The following is a 24,401-nucleotide window of genomic DNA, read 5'->3' as shown; positions in this document are numbered from 1 at the left end:
GCTCCATCTCTCTTCCCTTCCCCAATAGCATTTCTCCCCACACATCTGCCAAAGCAAGGGGAGACAGCTTTGATTGAAGGAAAGGAATGATAGGAGACAGTTTTTCTTCTATCAAAAAAACTGGTTTCTGGATGAGGGTACGCAAATTCCAGAGGTGGCACGAGAAGGAAAGGAAGAAACAACGAATGGGAATAGGTTTGGCAGACAGAGGGCATGTGGGCCCAAGGATAATGCCAGAATCAAGATCTGCAAGGCAAAGAGTAGAACTGTGAATAAAGCAGAAGCCCAAGAAGAGGGCCCTGAGCCAGTAAGGAAAAATTAACTAGGCAGGGAAATAGGAGATATATTACAGGGTGCAGCAGCATGCCTACCACATCAGGTAGGCCTCTGCAATGTCAGCTTGATTTGGGAGTGCAGTTCAGTTTAATGGGGTCAGGGAGAGGGGAAAAGGAGATTAGTGAACCAAGTGGAACAGGAGGAGCAATAACTGGAAGCTTCCTCTCACCTCTTAATATTGCTGCTTTCTCTTTGTGGAGCCTGAGTCACAAATGGTCACGACTAAGCACCATCCAAGGCCTTCTAAGACATGGCAGTGTGCCTGTGGAGTCTCTGCCTAAAGACCACACCCCCTACTCTAGGCCCAGAGGGGAAATGGGAAGAGAACCTAGTTGGGGGTTGGGTAGGATGGGGAAGGGTACCTTGCTCAGTGAATTAGGGTTGCCAAGAGCTCCAAAGTAAGGCATGAAAAGCTCCAGAATAAGGAACACAGTGGTGACCATGAAAAAACTATGTATTGATTGATTATGTGTCGTATGCCAGAACATTGACAGTACTTTATTAAAATATATACTGTCCTCACCATGTATTACATTAAAGTTGCTTTTTGCCATTATGGAACTGCAAAACTTCAAAGGAATACTACATTTTGATACTAAAAAAGGAACAGTGGACTACCCTACAAATTTGTCAAAACGCAAACACAATTTGGGTTGGTCTTTCACAGTCCAATCCACTTCCTGTGTAGCTTGGAAGAATTTGGTAACGTGCCTCTGAGCATATGGTGAGTGGTGGCAACACCTGCAATCAGCCCAAATAATAGAAACAAGACATGTGCTGTGCTGATCTTGTTTTAGCAGGGAGGAAGCAACATTGTTAAGTTGATATAGTTCAGATGGTCACTTTAAATATGCCTGATTTACTTTGCAATTTTAGTGTTTCCTATAGGAAATCATTTTCTTTTGCTTCTATTTCTGTGAATATGTGAAGTACAGCAACACTTTGCAAAATTTACACTTAAAACAAACATAATTGTGGAATAATGGCACTGACTATTCTGCAGAATAGACTTCAGTGGACATCAGGAGTGTCTCAGTTTGCCCAAGATAAAACAGTGGGAGGTGAAATGTATTCTAGCAAAATTCTAGGTGTGCTCAATGTTTTTAATTGACCATGCCCACATTGCCTTAAATGAAGTGGTTTAAACATAGCAGGCTGAAAACATGCATCCTCTTTTTTTCAACAGCTAGAGTCATTGCTGAAGTAGCAACATATTGTAAAACCAGTCTGATTTTACATCAAACTGCAGTTTCAGATTCCACTGTTAATGCACCCAAAATAGAAATAGAACATAACCTCCAATTTGAAACACAAAAGGCTGTCTTCACCATCACATGACATTGACCAATAAAAAGGCTTTGAAATTAATAAAAATAATTTTGACACAGATTTCTAGGATGAATAATGAGGGAAATAAAATTATCTAGATTAGATTCTTTGTAGAAACATTAGTAACACAGGAAAGAAGCAAACTAAGAAGAACACTGTGATGTTCCTATATATTAGTGTATATATGGTAAGTGCTGGTTGTTTAGAGTATACATGGTAAGTAGTGAAAGAGGAGGGGGAGTGAATGGGCAATAGAATGCTTGATGATTGGCTGAATGTTTAAAATGGCTGACAGTATAAATGAAAGGATGACAGGTAAATCTGTGTGAATGTGAGGTGGTGAATTGTGGAATCTGGGGGGAGAAGAGAAAGAGTGGATTGCTTGGTGGGGTTTAGAGAGTTGTTTACCAGGAGGGAGGTGGAGTTCGGATTAGTATTGAGTAAAACCATATGCTTATGTGCCTTAAGAAGAAATCTTGTTAATCTTGTTAGCTTTGTTATCTGTAATAAATACTTAATTTGGTTTACCAAAGGCCTGATCCTTGGCTGGGGTTTCACAGACCAGAAGGGAGGGTAAGGTAATGACCAAGGCTGAAGGGGAACTGTAACAAATGGTGGCAGCGGTGAAGAGAATAACAATAGCAGTATTCAGAGTCTCTGGGAATACTAGTATTGGGACGTTACTGGTGGTTGCCTAGCAGGGGGATCTGTTGAGATCTGTGCTAGAGCGGGGAGAGAAATCATAAGAGAGAGTGGTCCGGACTGGTGGAGTCCCTGGTGGTGCCTAGAGACAAGCAGTAACCACGAGCAGGTAGGAACCTGACAGGGAGAGCCAGGGAAGGACGCATCACATGTGGTGGGAGCGGTGGGATACGAACAACAGAGAATCCAGATACGAATACTAGAGAATCCCTAACAGTGGTGTGGCAAACAGAAATAACAAAACAAGATTACTTGTGAGAGTGACTGGCAAAGAGTGTGTGGCAAAGACTGAGTGACCATGGCTGAATACATAAAAATGAAAAGAGAGGAGACTTCCGGGAAGGGTGACTTAGCCTGTGCCTGCTTTTGAGACGGGCTCCTGCCTCAAAAGAAGCTTATTCAGATATATCAGTCAGTTTTTTCTTTTTTTTTTGACTGATTAAACTTCTCCCGGGTAGGGAGAAACGAAGAGATTAACCTCAAAGCCTATTTTTGTTGGGACGACCAGATCTCATTAATTTATGGGACGAGGTCCAGCCGACGAAGGTGGGACGGATTTTCAACAGCAAGCTCTATCTGTTAAAGCGAACGTTCATCTTATCTTCTAAGAGAGAACGCACTAACAGGCAAGCACCCTTCTTTCTATATTTTTCTTTTACTTGACTTAAATTGTTGCTGTTTAAAAGAGATTTGCCAGATTGATCGGTTTTTGACATCTCACTGGGGAGCCGTAACTTCTCTCTGCTACGCACTAATTAATAGCTTATCTCTGTTTTTGTTGCAAAAAGCTGTCCTGGATTTGCATTCTAAAGATACACACAGAAGAGGGATTTCTATTCCAGATTTTTATTTTGAAAAATATTATACTGTTTTGAGACTACTCTCTTTTTGGTCTATTTTATTTTGACGAATCTGTTTCTTGACGATTGCCATTAATTGCTTCGATCCTGGGAACTGCATTTTGTTTACTTAACTATTGGAGAGATAAGGCTGTCTGCTCTGTTTATACTGTGATGTCACCAAGTTTGGAGTATTAACCCAATTGTTGCTGAAATAAGAAGTGGTTTTCCTATATTTTTCTTTTAAAATGGCAATTAAGAAAGTGGCTGAGAATCTGGAAATAACTATGTTTCAGAGAATAATGAATGAGATTGAGATAACGAAAATTGAATTGAGTAAAATGAAGCAGGAGATTAAAGATATAAGGGTCCCTGTGAGAGAGGTGACCCTGGAAGGGGTCCCTGTGAGAGAGGAGACCCCGGAGATTGGAATAGGGGTCCCTGTGAGAGAGGAGACCCTGGAGACTGGAATAGGGGTCCCTGTGAGAGAGGAGATCCCGGAGATTGGAACAAACGTGGAACAGGAACAAGATTTGGAGTCTATGGACTTTAGAAATAAAATCTATTGTTTGGAACTCAATGTTATCTCTGAAGAAACTAATGAAGATTCTAGAGATAAAGTTATCAATGGCATGGATTATCTTCTGGACTGGAATGATGTGATGGAGCCCAATATAGAGAAAATCTATGGAATTAACTGCAGCCATGTGACAATGGAAAAACTTTTAAGAGATGACCCAGTGTATTTTGAAAAAAAGAACAGAGATATGATTTTACAGCAGTATTTCAGCAACTTATTCAGAATGGATGGCAAGAAAATATTTGGGATAGAGGTAATTCCCATCAGACTCTTATTATATGACTATGGCTTTGACAGCAAGATTATTATGGAATACTGATAATGGAAGATTGGATATTGAAATTACTGGACTTAACAAGACTACTGAAGATGGAAGATGGAAAATGGAACTAATAGAGATAATAGAACAATGGCTACTGAAATTACTGAACCTAACAGATTCTGATGTGATGGATTAATTGAAATGTTTATTTTGACTATGGTTATGACAATAAGATTATCATAATTAGTAATGAGATGGATTAATCGATATGCTTATCTGGAAAAAAAAATTGATAGATATATTTCTTAAAGAATTGAAACCTCTCTTTGACTTTTTGTGGAAAGAATAAAGTAATGTTTATGAGATTTGATGATTAAGTAAGATAACTACTGGAGGAAAGTGATTTTATAATATGACTTAAGAGACAGGATTGCTATATATTATAGACTTATAACTGATTTGATCTTTGACAAATGGGAAGTCAATATTTTACTCTTTATTTTTTATTTTTGTTTTTTTTTTCTTTTTTTCTTTTTGTTTAACTATTTTTGATTTTGTTTTTTGTCTTTGAATGTTTTATGATTTTGTCTTGTATGTTTTATGAAAATCTGAATAAAAATTATTGAAAAAAAAAAAATGAAAAGAGAGGAGCTGGTGGAGAAGTGCATAACATTCAATTTACCTCACGAGGGTAAAGGGGTAGATGAATTGAGAGTAGCACTTATAGGATTTCCAACTGCCCAGCAAAAACAACCTGTCAGAGAAGAGATCCCAGAAGGATATTTAAGCAATCCCGCTTATATAGAGTACTTGAGAGAGAAGTTGAGGATGGAAGGTGCAGAGAAGGAAAAACAGAGAGAGTTGGAAGCTGAGAGATTGAGGATGGAGGCTGAGGAAAAAGATAAACAGCGAGAGTTGGAAGCTGAGAGATTGAGGATGGAAGCTGAGAAAATGAGAATGGGGTTTGAGGAGAGGGAGAAACAACGAGCAGTGGATGCCGAATTACAAGTAGAAAAGTTAAAATTTGAAAGAGAGAAGTTTCATTCTGATGAAACAAGAAAGGACAGAGATGGAGCAAGAATAAAAATTACTCCAAAGGACTTTGCTGTCTATGAGCCTGGTCAAGATCCTCAAATTTACCTCAGTACCTTTGAAAAAGCAGCTCAGTTGTGGGGGCTACCTGAAGATAAATACATGCAGTATTTATCAAACCTGATTAAAGGGGAATTGGCTGAGGTATACCAATATTTCCCCTCAGACAAGCCCGTCACCTATGCTGAATTCAAAGAAGCAGTGTTTAAAAGATTCAGACTGGGGCCTGATTATTTTAGAAAGCTTTTCAGAAACTGCCAGATACAGACAGGGAGGTCTTTTGTGGAACTGGGAGCAAAATTGATGGATATATTTGGAAAGTGGATGAGTAGTGCCAAAGCTCAGTCAGTGGAAGAGGTGAAAAGCCTCATGATACTGGATCAATTATACCATCAGTTACCACCAGAAATAAGGCTCCTGGTCAAAGACCGTTCCCCTACATCTGTGCAGGAGGCCGCAGAGATGGCGGATCACTTCGCCTCCAATAGAACTGGCTGGGTGGGGAAAACATCAAGAGAGTTTAAACCCAGACCATATAGTGCTGGCAGAAGGGATGTGGTACCACAGCGAGTGAGTCCTCCATTAAAATCTGAAGGGCACAGGACACCCCAGAGTGGATCTGTGTACCCTAAAAGTGAGGAGAAATTATGCTACAAATGTGGTAGACCAGGGCACCTACGTTTTCAATGTGAGGTTGCCAACCCCATTAGTAATCCTGCTCAGACAAGGGCAGTGAAAACAGAGCCCAAGGCTTTAGAAGCAGTGAAAAAGGTTCAGTTTTGCCAGATAAACTGGACAGAAGTAACAGACCTTGATTCAAGTCTGAGAGAGGAAGTGAGTGTACAAGGGGCAAATTATTGGGCATTGCTTGACACTGGTGCCGCTCAGGCGTTACTGAGGCCAGATTTAATAAAATCTGAAGAAATATTACCTCAGGAAATGGTGAATATCCAAGGAGTGAGGGGTCAACCAGAGAGTTTGCCTGTGGCCCTAGTGAAAATGGAATGGAGAGGCCGAGAGGGCCAATATAAAGTTGGTATTAATGCCCAGCAACAAGAACCAGTAATACTGGGAAGAGATGTTATGGGGGCACAGGGGAAAATATATGTAGTGACCAGACAGCAAATTGGCAGAGAAAAAGAAGCCATATTAAGGGGGGCTGAAACAAACAGGGTGGAATCTGTTAACCAGCCTCAGGTCACCATAGCAACCACTAGCAGGCCTGCTGAAGAAGACAAACTGTATCAAGTGGTCTCTGGGGAAGAAGCAGAGCAATTCAGGGAAGAGCTGCATAAAGATATCAGTTTGAAGCAGGTAAAGGAACAAGCCCTGACCCAGCAGATTCCTTTCGCTGACAAGCTGAGGAGTCAAGTTGTGTGTGAGAATGGGATTTTATGTGGACTGTGGATGCCTGCTGAGAGAGGGGGTGAATGTGAACCAGTGAAACAAATGATGGAAGTGGTGAAAGAGAATTTGAGTCAAGCTCAGCAGAAGCAAAGTTACTGGTATGACAGAACAGCCAGAGAACGTGTGTATAATGTGGGAGATATGGTTATGGCGTTCATACCCAGAAAACATGACAAATTACAGGCTAACTGGGAAGGACCATATACCATCAGAGAAAGGCTTGACACAGTGACATATGTAATCACCACAGACCAATTAAACAAAAGCAAAGTGGTTCATGTAAATATGTTGAAGCCTTACCATACCAGGGATGCACAGGTGTTGCAAGTTACCTTATTCCCTGAGGGAAGTGGGCCTGAACTTCCAGATTTGGTACAGGAAAGCAAAGACAAAGGAGGGGTAGATCAAGTGGAATGGTCAGAGGAGGTAGAGGAGGAAGTAAAAGAAGAGATTCTGAGAGTTTTGAAAACCTATAGGAATCTCTTTAGCAACAAACCTGGCCGAACCAGTATAGTTATACATTCCATTGATACTGGAGATCATGCCCCAATCAGATCTGTTCCGTACCGTGTGAATGGGAAAGTTTTGAATGGGATCAAAAAGGAGGTGGAAGATATGCTGGAATTAGCAGTGATCAGGGAATCCATCAGTCCCTGGGCCTCAAGTATTGTCCTGGTTCCGAAAAAAGATGGAACGACAAGGTTTTGCATGGATTATCGGCTAATCAATAAAATTACTGTCCCAGATGCGTATCCTATGCCTAGGGTAGACGCAATGTTAGAGTTATTGGGGGCAGCAACCATTATCTCTACACTAGATCTCTGTAAAGGATTTTGGCAAATGGAACTAGACGAGCAATCCAGAGCCAAAACTGCCTTCAGTACACCAGATGGGTTATATGAGTTTGTGACCTTACCCATGGGACTAAGGAACTCACCAAGTTCATTTCAGAGGCTAATCAATACTGTGTTGCGAGGCATGACAGATTTTGCAGTGGCCTATATCGATGACGTGGCCATTTTTAGCAAGTCGGTGCCTGAGCATGTCCAACACCTGGCAACAGTATTGGAGGCCTTAAGAAAAGGAGGCCTCACAATAAAAGCTAAGAAATGCCAGTTTGGACTAAAGGAAGTAATCAATTTAGGACATAAGGTGGGGAGTGGGAAAATCACCCCCTCATGGAGCAAGGTGGAGGCAATACAAGCGTGGCCGATCCCCTTAACCAAAAAACAAGTAAGGGCATTTCTGGGTGTGGCTGGATTTTATAGGAAGTTTGTGAGAAATTTTGGGGAAATAGCAACCCCCTTGCATGAACTAACAAAGAAGAAGTGTTCTGAGCGTGTGGTATGGACGGATGAATGTCAGAAGGCTTTTGATCTACTGAAGCAAGCCTTGTGCCAAGGACCCATATTAATAGCACCAGACTATGAGCAACCATTCATCGTGGCTACAGATGCGTCAGACCTGGCGCTGGGAGTCGTCTTGCTGCAGGAGAGAGAAGGCACCAGACATCCAGTGGCGTATCTGAGTCGCAAGCTGACGCCGAGGGAGAAAAACTATTCGTCGGTCCAGAAGGAGTGTCTAGCGGTCGTGTGGGGACTGAACAAGTTGCGCCCATACGTGTGGGGACGAAGATTCACAGTGACTACGGATCATCAGGCCTTGTTATGGTTGCAGACTATGAAAAACCATAACACTATGCTGCAGAGGTGGTCCCGGGCCCTACAGGACTATCAAGTGGACTTCCAGTTCATCAAAGGCAAGGACAATGTACTGGCCGATGGACTTTCCAGGCAAGTGGCTGGGACTGCAGTGACGTGACCAGACAGAGGAACAAAGAAAGACATTTTCCCCATAGAGACTTTTATTTGTTAACGCGATGTATAAATCCTGGAACAGGAATAATACTCTGCTGTTGTTTAAGGGGGGGGAAATGTGATGTTCCTATATTAATGTATATATGGTAAGTGTTGTTGTTTTAGAAGATACCTGGTAAGTGGAGTGAAAGAGGAGGGGGAGTGAATGGGCAATAGAATGCTTGATGATTGGCTGAATGTTTAAAATGGCTGACAGTATAAATGAAAGGATGACAGGTAAATCTGTGTGAATGTGAGGTGGTGAATTGTGGGATCTGGGGGGAGAAGAGAAAGAGTGGATTGCTTGGTGGGGTTTAGAGAGTTGTTTACCAGGAGGGAGGTGGAGTTCGGATTAGTATTGAGTAAAACCATATGCTTATGTGCCTTAAGAAGAAATCTTGTTAATCTTGTTAGCTTTGTTATCTTTAATAAATACTTAATTTGGTTTACCAAAGGCCTGATCCTTGGCTGGGGTTTCACAGACCAGAAGGGAGGGTAAGGTAATGACCAAGGCTGAAGGGGAACTGTAACAAATGGTGGCAGCGGTGAAGAGAATAACAATAGCAGTATTCAGAGTCTCTGGGAATACTAGTATTGGGACGTTACTGGTGGTTGCCTAGCAGGGGGATCTGTTGAGATCTGTGCTAGAGCGGGGAGAGAAATCATAAGAGAGAGCGGTCCGGACTGGTGGAGTCCCTGGTGGTGCCTAGAGACAGGCAGTAACCACAAGCAGGTAGGAACCTGACAGGGAGAGCCAGGGAAGGACGCATCACAAACACCAACAAACATACAAGAATATAATTATCCATCTTTGGAGGTGGCAGGTGTTGCCACCACTCACCATATGCTCAGAGGCACATGTTACCAAATTCTTCCAAGCTACACAGGAAGTGGATTGGACTGTGAATGACCAACCCAAATGGTGTTTGCATTCTGACAAATTTGTAAGGTAGTCCAATATCTCAGAGAGGAGGTCATGTCTCCTGCTCCCCTGGTGCATCACTATAGCTGCCCAATTTCCCTGCTTTTTAAAGTTTGATAGAAATATCTGCGGGTTATAGGTACATTCTTAAACCACAAGGTTTTTTGCTTATTAGAGGCCTCCTGAGCTAAAGATGTTCAGGCAGTGTGGGGATAGGTAGCCCTCAGGCAGGAGACATAGACCGAGGAATCTGACCCATGTGGTGCAATCCTCCTGGAAGTTCTCCAGTGCAAGCTCCATTGAAGTAACCCCGGTCTATCTCAATAAAGGATGTGCAGGAAAACGTCCCAATGGATTGTGCCCCAAGTCAGGGTGCCACTACTGAGAACACCCTCACAAGTTGCCATATAATGTATCTTAGCAAACTTTGTCACTGTAAGAAGGGCATCACCCAGTAATTTCAAAGTCTGGTCAGGTGTATAAAGGAGCAGGTGGATTTTCAGACATCAAGAGCCTGAGCCATCGAGGGCTTTATACATTAAAACAAGTGCTTTAAAGCTGGCGCTGTAGTACATTAGCAGCCGGTACACAGCTTTCAACATTGGTGTTATATGTCGGTGGTGAGGTGTCCTCACAAGCCATCTTCCTGCAGAATTCTGCACTAGCGATGGCTTCTGAATCAGACCCAAAGGCATGTAGAGTGAAATGCAGTAATCCAGCTTTGAAACTACCAATGCATGAACTGAAGTAACCAGGTTATCACTGTCCAGAATCAGCCGTAGATGGCAAGCCAGCCAGAGCTGGAAAAATGAACTCTTAGGCATGGATGCCATTTGGGCCTCCATTGACATAGATGTTCAAAGAGTATTGCCAGACTACAAACTTTCCCTGTTGCAGTGCTATTGCTTGCCTTCATCACTATTTAAGATAGTTTTCATTCTTGGCTTAGTGATGAAAGTATTATGTGGCTTTATGTGTTGTATTAACCGGCGTGTAACCCATTCGTATAAAATATTAATATCGGGCACAAAAATTATTGTGAACAGAACTTAGTTACAATTTTGCATTTCTGTGTCTCATTTTTCCACTCTTCAGTTCTGCACATTTTCACACCAGTTGGTGACTATTCTTTTTTTAAAGTCCTCATGCAAATTCATCAGCATTTTCATGCAAGTTTCTACTAATATAATGCTTTTTTGTATGCAATTTTGCCTGTTGTACACATTTTTGCAAAGCAATTTTCTCTAATATAACACATTTTTGTATGTTAATTTTCATGAATATATGCATTTTTATGCACACTTTACCATAGAATATGTGCATCTCTGTACTTGACTAAAGAACTGCATTGTAACATCTGGAGAAGTGCAAATTTCGAAGGATTGTTGTCTTTCACTTCTCATGTTGTTTCGGAAGTTGCTTCATTATGTACTGAGGTGCTATGTTTTTAACTGTATAGGAGGTAGAAAGCCATAGGTTATGTTTTTCCCTCCAGCCTCAACACAATTATTGAGGGACATCTTTCTTTACTGTTTTCTGTGCACCTGTTAATATGGCAGAGCTTCTATCTATATATAAAAAAGGTAACAATCCTAGTTGGAGATGAAGTATGCCATGTCCTCCCTCCATTTCCACGCTTTCACTATTTTCTTCTTCCCTGCCCCATTGCCTCCACTTACAATTTCTTCGCTACAGCTGTTTCCAATTCCTGAATGGCCTGAGATGTGCAAGTGTTAGGAACAGGCATATGGGGTTTCAGGTCTCCATATTACCACACTGCAACAACCCTCTGTAACTTTCTTTTGTGGGGGAAGGCAAGCCTTCACCTCTTCAAGACCAAAATTCACCTACTGTCACCTGGCAGGGAGAAGTTTGGGAGGTACAGTTTCTTCTGTTAGATACGCTTGCCAAACATTTTTGTGCCTTTTACAGAAGGGCAAACTTTGGCAATTCCAGTTACTCATTAAGTATCACAGGGGCCTAGCAACTGTCTTTTGTCCCTTGTAATGCCAACTCTTTTAGGCGAAGTTCATCAATCGCCTCAGGAGGCAGATGCTAAGGGGCCATAGCCTCCTGGCTCTTCCTCCTAAACCCCTCCCACCTGGCCATTCCTCTCTGTTGGAGGACAGCTGTGTCTGCAACATGGCCTGTCTTGGGGCTCATTCACACGGGAGCCGAACTTTGAATTAAAGATGCAGCTGTTGTCATCGAGATAGATCTGCAAGGTTCGGGACTTCCGGGAAGGGTGACTTCGCTTGTGCCTGCTTTTGGGACGGGCTCCCGCCTCAAAAGAAGCTTATTCAGATATAAATCAGTCAGAACATTTTTTTTTTTGACTGATGAAATTTCTCCCGGGCAGGGAGAAACGTAGAGATCAACCTCTAAGCCTGTTTTTGTTGGGAGGACTGGATTTCATTAATTTATGAGATAAGGTCCAGCCAACAATGCCGGACGGACTTCCTAACAAGCTCTATTTGCTTAAGCGATACGTTTATCTTTTCTTGAAAGAGATAACGGACTAACAGGCAAGCACCCTTCTTTCTATTATTTTTTTTACTTGGTTTAAATTGTTGCAGCAAAAGGAGATTTGTCAGATTGATCGGCTTTGGACAACTTCTGGGTGAGATATAGCTCTTCTCTGTTATTCACGAAATTAACAGCTTATCTCTGTTTCTGTCGCAAAAAGCTGTCCTGGAAGTGCATTCTAAAGATAATAAACAGAAGAGGGATTTCTATTCCTGATTTCTATTCCGAGGAATATTATATTGTCTGGGACTATTCTCTTTTTGGTCTATTTTATTTTGACGAATCTGCTTCTTCACGACGCCACTAACTGTTTTGATGCTGGGAACTAAATTTGTTTTGCATTCTTGCACAAGAGAGAAAAGGCAGGTTGCTCTGTTTATACTGTGATGTCATCAAGCCTGGAATATTAACCCAATTGTTGCTGAAATAAGAAGTGGTTCTTCTTTATTTTTGTTTTGCTTTGTTTTCGTGGTTTTAAAAATGGCAATCAAGAAAGTGGCTGAGAATCTGGAAGTAATTATGTTTCAGAAATTAATGGATGAGATTGAGATAACGAAACAAACCCTGCGACAGGGTAGTAAGGAGCTGAAAATTGAACTGAGCAAAATGACGCAGGAGTTTAAAGAAATAGGGGACCCTGTGAGAGAGGAGAATGAGATCAGAGATGAGAAAAGAAAAAATAAAGGGAAGATACAAGCCCTGGAGATTGGAACAAATGTGGAATTGGAAAAAGATCTGGAGTTTATGGATTTTAGAAATAAAATCTACTGTTTGGAATTTAACGTTATCTCTGAAGAAATTAATGAAGATATTAGAGATAAAGTTATCAATGGCTTGGATAATCTTCTGGACTGGAATGATGTGATGGAGCTTGATATAGAGAAAATCTATGGAATTAACTGCAGTCATGTGACAATGGAAAAACTCTTAAGAGATGAGCCAGTGCATTTTCTAAAAAAGAAGAACACAGATATGAATTTACAACGTTTCAGCAACTTATTCAGAATGGATGGCAAGAAAATATTTGGGATAGAGGAAATTCCCATCAGACTCTTATTATATGACTATGGCTACAACAGCAAGATTATTATGGAATACTGATAATGGAAGATTGGACACTGAAATTACTGGACTTAACAGGACTATTGAAGATGGAAGATGGAACTAATAGGGATAATGGAATAATGGCTATTGAAATTATTGGACCTAACAGATTCTGATGAGATGGATTAATCGAAATGTTTATTTGGACTATGATTATGACAATAAGATTATTATAATTATTAACGAGATGGATTAATTGACATGTTTATTTGGAGAAAAATTGATAGATATATTTCTTAAAGAATTGAAACCTCTCTTTGACTTTTTGTGGAAAGAATAAAGTAATGTTTATGAGATTTGATGATTAATTAAGATAACTACTGGAGGAAAGTGATTTTATAATATGATTTAAGAGACAGGATTGTTATATATGGTAGACCTATAACTGATTTGATATGTGACAAATGGGAAGTCAACATTTTTATTTTATTTTTTGTTTAATCATTTTTGTTTTGTTTTGTTTTTTGTCTTTGAATGTTTTATGATTTTGTTTTCTATGTTTTATGAAAATTTGAATAAAAATTATTGTAAAAAAAAAAAGAGATAGATCTGCAAGGTTCGCACTTACAGCTTCACATCCACTGTTTTCCAATCACACTAGTCGGTGTTCCTCTGGGAAGGATTCATGTTGCTGTTTCATGCCCCTGCCCCCTGTTTTACATGCTTATTCCCTCCGGAGTATCGATCTTGCTAACAGAGAAGGGAAGGTGATTTTTGGTCAGTTTCATTGTTTCTTGTCAATTGCATGGGAGAGGCAGAAGTGAGAGGGTGGGGGTGCAATTGACAGGAAACTGATTTGATCAGTGAAACCTTTTTTTAAAAAAAAAAACAGGCTTTGTGTGTGTGTGTGTGGCTTCTGTCACATCACCTTCCCGCCCCCTTGTTATACATGCTTCATCCCTCCAGAGTATGGATCTTGCTAATAGAGAAGGGAAGGGGTTTTTTTTGGTCAGTTTCATTGTTTCTTGTCAACTGCGGGGCTCTCCTGCAGAAGTAAAACCCTTTTTTTAAAAAAGGAACTCTCTCTCTCTCTCTCTCTCTCTCTCTCTCTCTCTCACTCACTCACTCACTCACTCACTCACTCTGTGTGTGTGTGTGTGTGTATGTGTGTCTTCCTTCTCAATGGTTTCAAGGAGTGAGGGGAGGGAATGAACTTAATGGAGGAAAAGGGGAGGGGAAGGAAGGCTCTAGCAAATACGGGAGGACAGAGCAGTCGGAAGTCCCTTGTTAAGCCTCTGGAAACAAAATGAAACTTGTGGAGAGTTTAGTGGGTGGAGAAAGGGGAGTATCTGAAGTGACCATCCACCCCCCAGCAAAAAACATAACAGGAAAGAGCCTACATGGGAGGAACGCAGCAAATCAGAGAAGGTTTTCCTTCACTTATCACATTTTCAGCCAGTTGCTTTGATTTGGATTTAAAGGAAAAAGCAGCAACACACATTCCCTTTCTCTGCAACGTCATGTAAACTGTGCAAATTAAATGGGAGTGAAGGTGGCACCCATCTCACATTAAATCTCCATGTGAACGGGCCCTCAGTCCCCCTGAACTAGTTTGCTATCCTGTCCCCAGTGTTAAAGTAGGATCCATCTGCCACTTGGGTCAGCTTCTATGGAATGGAGAGGGGGCTCAATCTTGCCCTTAACTTCAGGCAGCAAAATGTCTTGGGGCCCTCCCTGGCCCCTCTTGCTCCCAACTGTCAGTCTACTTCTAGAATCAGATTTTTTAGTGTGTTTAATTCTCAGCAGCTCCCACTGTTTTCAAACAATCATGCTATTGTTCTTTATGGGGGCCAATGGGACTTCTGGAAAATCTGGCCACAACCGTACCAATTGCACTAAATGCTGTTTTTAAAAATGGCTTCCTGTACATATCATATACGTTCAGCTGAGTTTACAGGCTTCTCGGTTATATCTATATTCAAAACTAATTTACAGTTTGCAGTTTGTTTGCCATAGCTTTTCTAGGCAACTTTGGAAATGGTAGTTTTGTGAGGGTGCTCCAGTTGTGGAAAGGTCATCTCAGAGTTAATTGCCTGGCAACTGTTTAATGAGCTTTTATTGTTTCAACATTGCTATGCCGCCTTTCAGGGCAAGCACACCTCCCCCCAGCAACTCAAGACCTATTAAAACCACAAAATTAATCAAAAGCGTAATCACAATAAATGAAACTACAATCTATAGTACAAGACTAAAACACCAAAAATAATTATCTTAGCAGCAATTAAAAACAACATAAACCATATAATACGTTGTATACATATACTAGCTCAAAGCAGCTGAAAATAAGATATTAAAATAACTAGCTTAAATACTAAATGATTAATTAAAAGCAACTTGAAACAAAAATGTCTCAAGGCCTGTTTGAAAAGCAACAATGAAGGGGCCATCAGTTCTAGGCATCAGTTTTTATTCTCCTGAGTTTTTAGTGGATAGTATTTTAATGCTATTTTTACTATTTTACTATTTTATTCCCCTCGCTGGATAGTCACCTTGTAGTGGTGAGTGGGCTTTGTGTTCCAGTGAACCCTATGAGTGATGCCGTCGAGAGTCATGTACTCCCAGCAGGGTCACCCATGGTCAAGGGAGAGGAACCAAAGAATGATCCAAGAATGTCCTCAATGGCAGAACAGGTGAAGGATAACAATGTGTATGTTACAACGGCTGTGAAGGTGGATGAAGGTTACAGCAGATAAAAGACTTCCAATCGTTGTGGTATCCATGCCATTGGAGCAAAGCCTTTTTCTGTCAAGATTGTGTGTTGATCATTGTGTGCTGATCTCCCCACATAAAACAAATTCACGCATAGTTATCTTCCAACCAAACCAAATCGAAAGTCCCATGGCAATCAGCAAATGGTGACGGGAGCAGCACTGTGAAATCCGGAAGCCCCTAGTCATGGACCAGCACACGGGAGGTGGATACAGACTCATTCATCCTCGCTCAAGGACTGAGGCAGTTGAGTAGTTCGGCAGCTATATCCACGACTGAGCAGTCCTATTCAGGATCCACTCTGCTCACCCCATATGGGGAGCAGGCTAGAAAATATGCCCTAAACATAGTCTGCCTCATCTCTCTCCCTGACTGGATTATCACATCCAGTGGGGTCTCCACTTAGCAGTTGCAAAAGACAATTGACCTTTGGAACATGGAATATACAGACATTGCTGGAAAATACAGATAGTGAACATCCTGAACGCAGGACTGCCATAATCACAAGAGAGTTGAGAGATTTTAATATTGACATAGCAGCACTCCAAGAAACTCGAAGAGCAGGAGAAGGACAACTGAAGGAAGAAAAAGGAGGTTATACCTTCTACTGGTAAGGACTTCCTGAACAAGAATGATGAATATATGGAGTAGGCTTTGCTATTAAAAATAATCTTGTGAAGCTCTTGTCAGAAGTTCCTATTGGCATTAATGAACGACTCTCAACTCTCCAGTTAAAACTTGCCAAAAACCAACAGGCATCTCCTGGATTATGTAATTGTTCGTGTCAGAGATCGTTGTGATGTACTCCCCACTAAGGCCATGACAAATGCTGATGACTGCTGGACAGATCACCCATTAATTTGATCTACTATGGCCATTAATATTGTTCCTCAACGTAGTCTCCAAGGAAGAAAACCAAGGCATAAACATCCATGCCCTTCAAGATCCTATTAAGCAAGCCTGCTTTCAAACAACTCTCAAGAAACATCTACCAACGGAACTCCCTGAAAATGTCGAGGAACACTGGATTAAACTGAAGACATCCATGACTGCAGCATGTGAACAAACTATTGGATACCAAACTAAGAAACATCAGGATTGGTTTGAGGAGAATGATAGTGAGATTGAACATATTATTGACAAGAAAAGGAAAGCCTTCCAAATATAGAAGAAAGACATTAACTGTGCTGCTAAGAAAAAAATCTATGCCAGTGCAATGGCTGAGGTCCAAAGAAGAACTACAGAACTTAAGAACGCCTGGTGGATAAAGAAAGCTCAAGAAATCCAACACTTTGCAGATGCTGACAATGCATGGGGCTTTTTTAATGCCACAAAGGCCATCTATGGACCAACAAATTATGGTACAAATCCCTTACGTTCAATGGATGGTACCAAACTTCTTAAGGATAGTCTATTGCACTGCGCTGGAAAGAGCATTACCATGACCTTCTTAATTGTAACTCTATTGTGGCTGGTGAGGTCTTCTCACAAATTCCATAACAACAAACTAGATATGAGCTTGCAGTATCCCCTAATTTGGATGAAGTCAGAAAAGCCATCAATCAAATAAAGAATAACAAAGCTAGTGGACCTGATGGGATTCCTGTTGAAGTCTTTAAAGAAGGTGGACCTGAACTTATACAACAACTTCATGAGCTCATGGACTTCCGGGAAGGGTGACTTCGCTTGTGCCTGCTTTTGGGACGGGCTCCCGCCTCAAAAGAAGCTTATTCAGATATAAATCAGTCAGAACATTTTTTTTTTTGACTGATGAAATTTCTCCCGGGCAGGGAGAAACGTAGAGATCAACCTCAAAGCCTGTTTTTGTTGGGAGGACTGGATTTCATTAATTTATGAGATAAGGTCCAGCCAACAATGCCGGACGGACTTTCTAACAAGCTCTATCTGCTTAAGCGATACGTTTATCTTTTCTTCAAAGAGAGAACGGACTAACAGGCAAGCACCCTTCTTTCTATTATTTTTTTTACTTGGTTTAAATTGTTGCAGCAAAAGGAGATTTGTCAGATTGATCGGCTTTGGACAACTTCTGGGTGAGATATAGCTCTTCTCTGTTATTCACGAAATTAACAGCTTATCTCTGTTTCTGTCGCAAAAAGCTGTCCTGGAAGTGCATTCTAAAGATAATAAACAGAAGAGGGATTTCTATTCCTGATTTCTATTCCGAGGAATATTATATTGTCTGGGACTATTCTTTTTTTGGTCTACTTTATTTTGACGAATCTGCTTCTTCACGACGCCACTAACTGTTTTGATGCTGGGAACTAAATTTGTTTTGCATTCTTGCACAAGAGAGATAAGGCAGGTTGCTCTGTTTATACTGTGATGTCATCAAGCCTGGAATATTAACCCAATTGTTGCTGAAATAAGAAGTGGTTCTTCTTTATTTTTGTTTTGCTTTGTTTTCGTGGTTTTAAAAATGGCAATCAAGAAAGTGGCTGAGAATCTGGAAGTAATTAGGTTTCAGAAAATAATGGATGAGATTGAGATAACGAAACAAACCCTGCGACAGGGTAGTAAGGAGCTGAAAATTGAACTGAGCAAAATGACGCAGGAGCTTAAAGAAATAGGGGACCCTGTGAGAGAGGAGAATGAGATCAGAGATGAGAAAAGAAAAAATAAAGGGAAGATACAAGCCCTGGAGATTGGAACAAATGTGGAATTGGAAAAAGATCTGGAGTTTATGGATTTTAGAAATAAAATCTACTGTTTGGAATTTAACGTTATCTCTGAAGAAATTAATGAAGATATTAGAGATAAAGTTATCAATGGCTTGGATAATCTTCTGGACTGGAATGATGTGATGGAGCTTGATATAGAGAAAATCTATGGAATAAACTGCAGCCATGTGACAATGGAAAAACTCTTAAGAGATGAGCCAGTGCATTTTGTAAAAAAGAAGAACACAGATATGACTTTACAACAGTATTTCAGCAACTTATTCAGAATGGATGGCAAGAAAATATTTGGGATAGAGGAAATTCCCATCAGACTCTTATTATATGACTATGGCTACAACAGCAAGATTATTATGGAATACTGATAATGGAAGATTGGACACTGAAATTACTGGACTTAACAGGACTATTGAAGATGGAAGATGGAACTAATAGGGATAATGGAATAATGGCTATTGAAATTATTGGACCTAACAGATTCTGATGAGATGGATTAATCGAAATGTTTATTTGGACTATGGTTATGACAATAAGATTATTATAATTATTAACGAGATGGATTAATTGACATGTTTATTTGGGGAAAAATTGATAGATATATTTCTTAAAGAATTGAAACCTCTCTTTGACTTTTTGTGGAAAGAATAAAGTAATGTTTATGAGATTTGATGATTAATTAAGATAACTACTGGAGGAAAGTGACTTTATAATATGATTTAAGAGACAGGATTGTTATATATTGTAGACCTATAACTGATTTGATATGTGACAAATGGGAAGTCAACATTTTATTTTATTTTATTTTTTTGTTTAATCATTTTTGTTTTGTTTTGTTTTTTGTCTTTGAATGTTTTATGATTTTGTTTTCTATGTTTTATGAAAATTTGAATAAAAAATTATTGTAAAAAAAAAAAACAACTTCATGAGCTCATCAAAAAAATCTGGATGAGGGAGGAGATCCCGGAAGACTTTAGGGATGCAATAATTATCACCCTCTTCAAGAAGGGTAATAGAACAGATTGTGGGAACTATCAAGGTATCTCTCTTCTTGCTACCGCAGGTAAAATCCTTGCAAGGATCCTCACAAATCACCTCCTACCGCTCAGAGGATGTCCTCCCCAAATCTCAAAATGGTTTCCACCCTTCCAAGGGGACAGTGGACATGATCTTCACTGCACAACAGCTTCAAGAAAAATGCAGCGAGCAGAATTGACCTTTATATATGGCATTTATTGATCTGACTAAGGCCTTTGATACTGTGAATCGAACAGCTGTCTGGACCATCCTTCTGAAAACTGGATGCCCTGATAAATTTGTGAATATTTTGCGACTCTTTCATGACAACATGACAGCGACAATTTTGGATAACAATATTTCAGAGCGATCCATTCAAAGTCGGATCAGGTGTAAAACAGGGATGTGTCATTGCTCCTACCTTATTTGCTATCTTCATTGCTATGACTCTATATCTTATAGAGGGGAAACTTCCTACTGGTGTTGAAATCATATATCAAACAGATGGAAAGCTTTTTAATCTCAGTAGGCTGAAAGCAAAAAGGAAAGTAATGTCAACCTCTGTCGTAGAACTTCAATATGCCTATGATAATGTAGTCTCCGCACATTCAGAGGAAGATATTCAAACTATCCTAAATGTCTTTGCAGAAGCATATGGAAAGCTTGGGCTCTCACTTAATATTAAAAAACTCAAAGTGCTTCATCAACAGGTGCGAACTAGTCCCTCTGTAGCACCATCAATTCAGCTTAATGGTGTGACGCTGGAGAACTTTGATCACTTCCCCTACCTTGGCAGCCATCTCTCTGTAAAAGCGGATATCGATGCTGAAATTCAACATCGTCTGAGCTCTGCGAGTGCCGCATTCTCCCGAATGAAGCATAGAGTGTTTGAGGATCGGGATATTCACAGGGAGACCAAAATGCTTATTTACAAAGCCATTGTACTACCGACCTTACTGTACGCCTGTGAAACATGGACCATTTATAAATGCCAGTCCCAACTTCTTGAAAGATTCCACCCACACTGTCTCCTTAAAATTCTGAAAATTACTTGGGAAGACAGATGGACTAATGCTAGCATTTCGGAAGAAGCAAAGACTACCAGTGTTGAAACAATGATCCTTCAACATCAGCTTCGCTGGACTGGCCGTGTTGTTCGAATGCCTGATCACCGTCTTCCAAAGCAGCTACTTTACTCCCAACTTAAGGATGGAAAATGGAATATCGGTGGACAGCAAAAGAGGTTTAAAGATGTTCTTAAAGCGAATCTAAAAAAATGTAACATGAGCATCGAGATCTGGGAAGCCTTGGCCCATGAACGTCCCAAACGGAAGTCGGCTATTATCAAAGGTGCTATGGACTTTGAAGAAGCATGAATACAGGGCGAAAGGGACAAACGAGCTAAGCGGAAGGCACGTCAAGCAAATCCTCATCACGACCATCTTCTATCTGGAAACCTATGTCCTCACTGTGGGAAGCTGTGTGGATACAGAATTGGCCTCCACAGTCACTTACGGACCCGCTGTTAAAGACCTTATCTTGGAAGACAATCTTACTCAGCCACGAGTGATCACCAATGAATGAATGACTATTTTATTGCTGATGGTTTTATTGTTAGTGTAGTTTTATGCTTTAGTTGTTTTTATTGCTGTATTTGTTTTCATTTTTGTTGTTAGCCACCTAGGAAGCATTTTTACTGAAAGGATCGAATAGTCATGTTTTGAAAATGGAGATGGACTGCCTTCAAGTCGATTCCGACTTATGGGCGACTCTATGAATAGGCTTTTCATGGTAAGCGGTATTCAGAGGGGGTTTACCATTGCCTTCCTCTGAGTCTAAGAAGCAACAACTGGCCCAAGGTCACCCAGTGAGCTTCATGGCTGTGTGGGGATTCGAACCCTGGTTTCCCAGGTCATAGTCCAACACTCTAACCACTATGCCATGTTTTAAATAAAGTATAATGAGCAATCCCAGGCTATCTGTCTCATAAAATATATTTTCTAAGTTTCTTGGTCTGGCATGCGAGGTAGGGTTGGGGAACAGACATACTTGTTTTAGTTGGGTGTGTAGACAAGACATAGGCTTGGATCTTAAGGTATGTTAATGCAAGGAAGTTCATAGAAGGAACGTTTCCTGTCCCCTCCTCCCCTTTGCAGCCCACCTGCACCCACTCCAAAAAAGCCACTTCAAAGAGCCGGAAGGTCCTTCTGAGCAATGGAATAAGGCCCAAAGGGTCTGCTGGGGGGAGGTGGAGAAGGAAAATTTTGCTTCTGTGAACTTCCTTAAGTTAATTTAATATTCAAGCCTGATACTGGGCAGTCCCCTGTCCCTCAACAGCACCCTCTGCACCTGATTCCACATTGTTTGGGTGGGAGGCTTGTTGCACTGGGGAGGCTTTTCATGGGGTGCAGATGCCTGCTGGGGGAGGAGGAGGGGACAGGAACTTTTCCTCCTATGAATTTCCTCAAGTTGACTTATTTTAGGATCCAAGCCATATGTATATGTACAGTACAAACTTAAAAGTGGTATAATAATCGTTCTGTAACCTCAAAATGATGGTTAGAAGGAGGGAGGGGTGAAGGGATCTCTAACACAATTTTTACCATCTTTGCCAAAATATAATTCTGAGCGTCTCTGGGAAAGCAATGAAAGATAAACTGATGTAAAACCCATGTAAGTTTGCATTGTAGCTAGGCTTTCAGAACAAGTTTTCCTGTGAAGTGTTTCATGGCCTTTGATATCTCCTCACACAGTTTCTGTGAGAATAGTGCAATCCTTGAGGAAGAAAAGGCATATGTAACAAGAATAAGCATTTTGGGCAACACAGAGTTTACATTTGCATTGGAAACTGATTGGCTCAAGAACTGTTGTTAAACCTTATGTGTGAACACACCCTGAAAGCATGTTACTTTACGTTATCACTGGAGACATCACAGCTGCTCCTCCAGCCATTTCAGTTGACAAGTGAAGGGATCCTGGAAGTATTTTGTAAGATGGGGAGCCCAAGGCAATACAACATTAAATTAAAAAACAAAATCTAAAAGGGATCCCAACTTGTACTGAAAAGACACCATTCATGAGTACAGAATGGGAGAGAAATGACAAGTTCACTCTTCAGAGCTTGGGTTCCTTCCTCTCAAGCTCAGCTTTGTCTCCCAATCTGTCTTTGCAAGTGAACTGTCAGTTCAGCTCTGCATTCAAGGCACAGCAAGCAAGACTTTATGGTTGGTTGGTTCCTAAATGTAAATTTTTATTTTATTTATTTATTTTATTTCATTTTTAAACCGCCCATAGCGAATAGCTCTCTGGGCGGTGTACAAAAGATTAAAAGTACAGAAATACAAAATATCACACTAAATAAACTGAAACAAAGAGATTTAAAATTGTAACATTAAACGCATTAAAATGCCTGGGAGCATAGCCAGGTCTTAACCTGGCGCCGAAAAGATAGAAGCGTCGGCGCCAGGCGTATTTCTTCGGGGAGGCTATTCCACAATTCGGGGGCCACTACAGAAAAGGCCCTAGATCGAGTAACTGTCCTCCGGGCTTCCCGATGGGTTGGTACCCGGAGGAGGGCCTTAGACGCTGAGCGAAGTGACCGGGTCGGTTCATAGCGGGAGAGGCGTTCCACAAGATACTGCGGTCCCACGCCGTGTAAGGCTTTATAGGTCAAAACCAGCACCTTGAATCTGGCTCGGAAGCAAATAGGTAGCCAGTGCAAACGGGCCAGAACAGGTGTTATATGCGCTGACCGGCTGGTCCTCGTCAGCAGTCTGGCTGCTGCGTTTTGCACTAGCTGAAGCTTCCGAACTGTTTTCAAGGGCAGCCCTACGTAGAGCGCATTACAGTAATCCAACCTAGAAGTTACCAGAGCATGAACAACTGAGGCGAGGTCATCCCTGTCCCGATAGGGGTGTAGCTGGGCTACCAACCGAAGGTGGTAGAATGCATTCCTTGCCACCGTGGCCACTTGCGCCTCCAGAGACAAGGAAGGATCGAAAAGAACCCCAAGACTACGAACCTGTTCCTTCAAGGGGAGTGTAACCCCATCTAGAACAGGGTAAGCATCCACCATCTGGGCAGGGAAGGCATTCACCAACAGTGTCTCAGTCTTGTCTGGATTGAGTCTCAGTTTATTAGCTCTCATCCAGTCCATTATCGCGGTCAGGCAGTGATTCAGCACATCCACAGACTCACCTGTAGAAGATGAAAAGGAGAAATAGAGCTGCGTGTCATCAGCGTACTGGTGGCAACGCACTCCAAAACTCCTGATGACGGCACCTAGAGGCTGCATGTAGATGTTAAAAAGCATGGGGGACAAAACCGACTCCTGAGGGACTCCACAATGGAGAGTCCAAGGAGTCGAGCAATGTTCCCCAAGTACTACCTTCTGGTGACGATCCGCCAAGTAGGAGCGGAACCACTGCCAAGCAGTGCCTCCAACTCCCAACTCCGCGAGTCTCCCCAGAAGGATACCATGGTCGATGGTATCAAACGCCGCTGAGAGATCAAGGAGAATCAACAGAGTCACACTCCCTCTGTCCCTCTCCCGACAAAGGTCATCATACAGGGCGACCAAGGCTGTTTCAGTGCCAAAACCAGGCCTAAAACCGGATTGAAATGGATCCAGATAATCAGTCTCATCCAAGAGCACCTGGAGCTGACCGGCAACCACCTGCTCCAGAACCTTGCCCAAAAAGGGGACATTCGCCACCGGTCTATAGTTGTTCAGGTCATCTGGGTCTAAGGAAGGTTTCTTTAAGAGAGGTCTTACTACTGTAAATGTACCGCCTTCAAGTCGATTCCGACTTATGCCGACGCTACGAATAGGGTTTTCATGAGGCTGAGAGGCAGTGACTGGCCCAAGGTCACCCAGTGAGCTTCATGGCTGTGTGGGGATTTGAACCCTGGTCTCCCAGGTCGTAGTCTGGCACTCTAACCACTGCACCACACTGGCTAAGTCCTAGGAAATGGGCTCCACCTCTCCCTCTTCTTTATCAGTTACCCTTGATTAAACAGCAGCCTTT

At 41.4% G+C, this 24,401-nt stretch overlaps 1 protein-coding gene across 2 annotated transcripts in view; it reads right to left on the bottom strand.

The window, feature by feature from the left end:
- Positions 1-24,401, bottom strand: part of SMAGP (small cell adhesion glycoprotein) — a 37,091-nt gene that overhangs the window by 9,932 nt on the left and 2,758 nt on the right. The window lies entirely within an intron of this gene.

Source organism: Rhineura floridana, chromosome 3 (genome assembly GCF_030035675.1).
Source record: "Rhineura floridana isolate rRhiFlo1 chromosome 3, rRhiFlo1.hap2, whole genome shotgun sequence".
NCBI lineage: Eukaryota > Metazoa > Chordata > Lepidosauria > Squamata > Rhineuridae > Rhineura > Rhineura floridana.
This window is presented reverse-complemented; position numbering and strand designations above follow the sequence as displayed.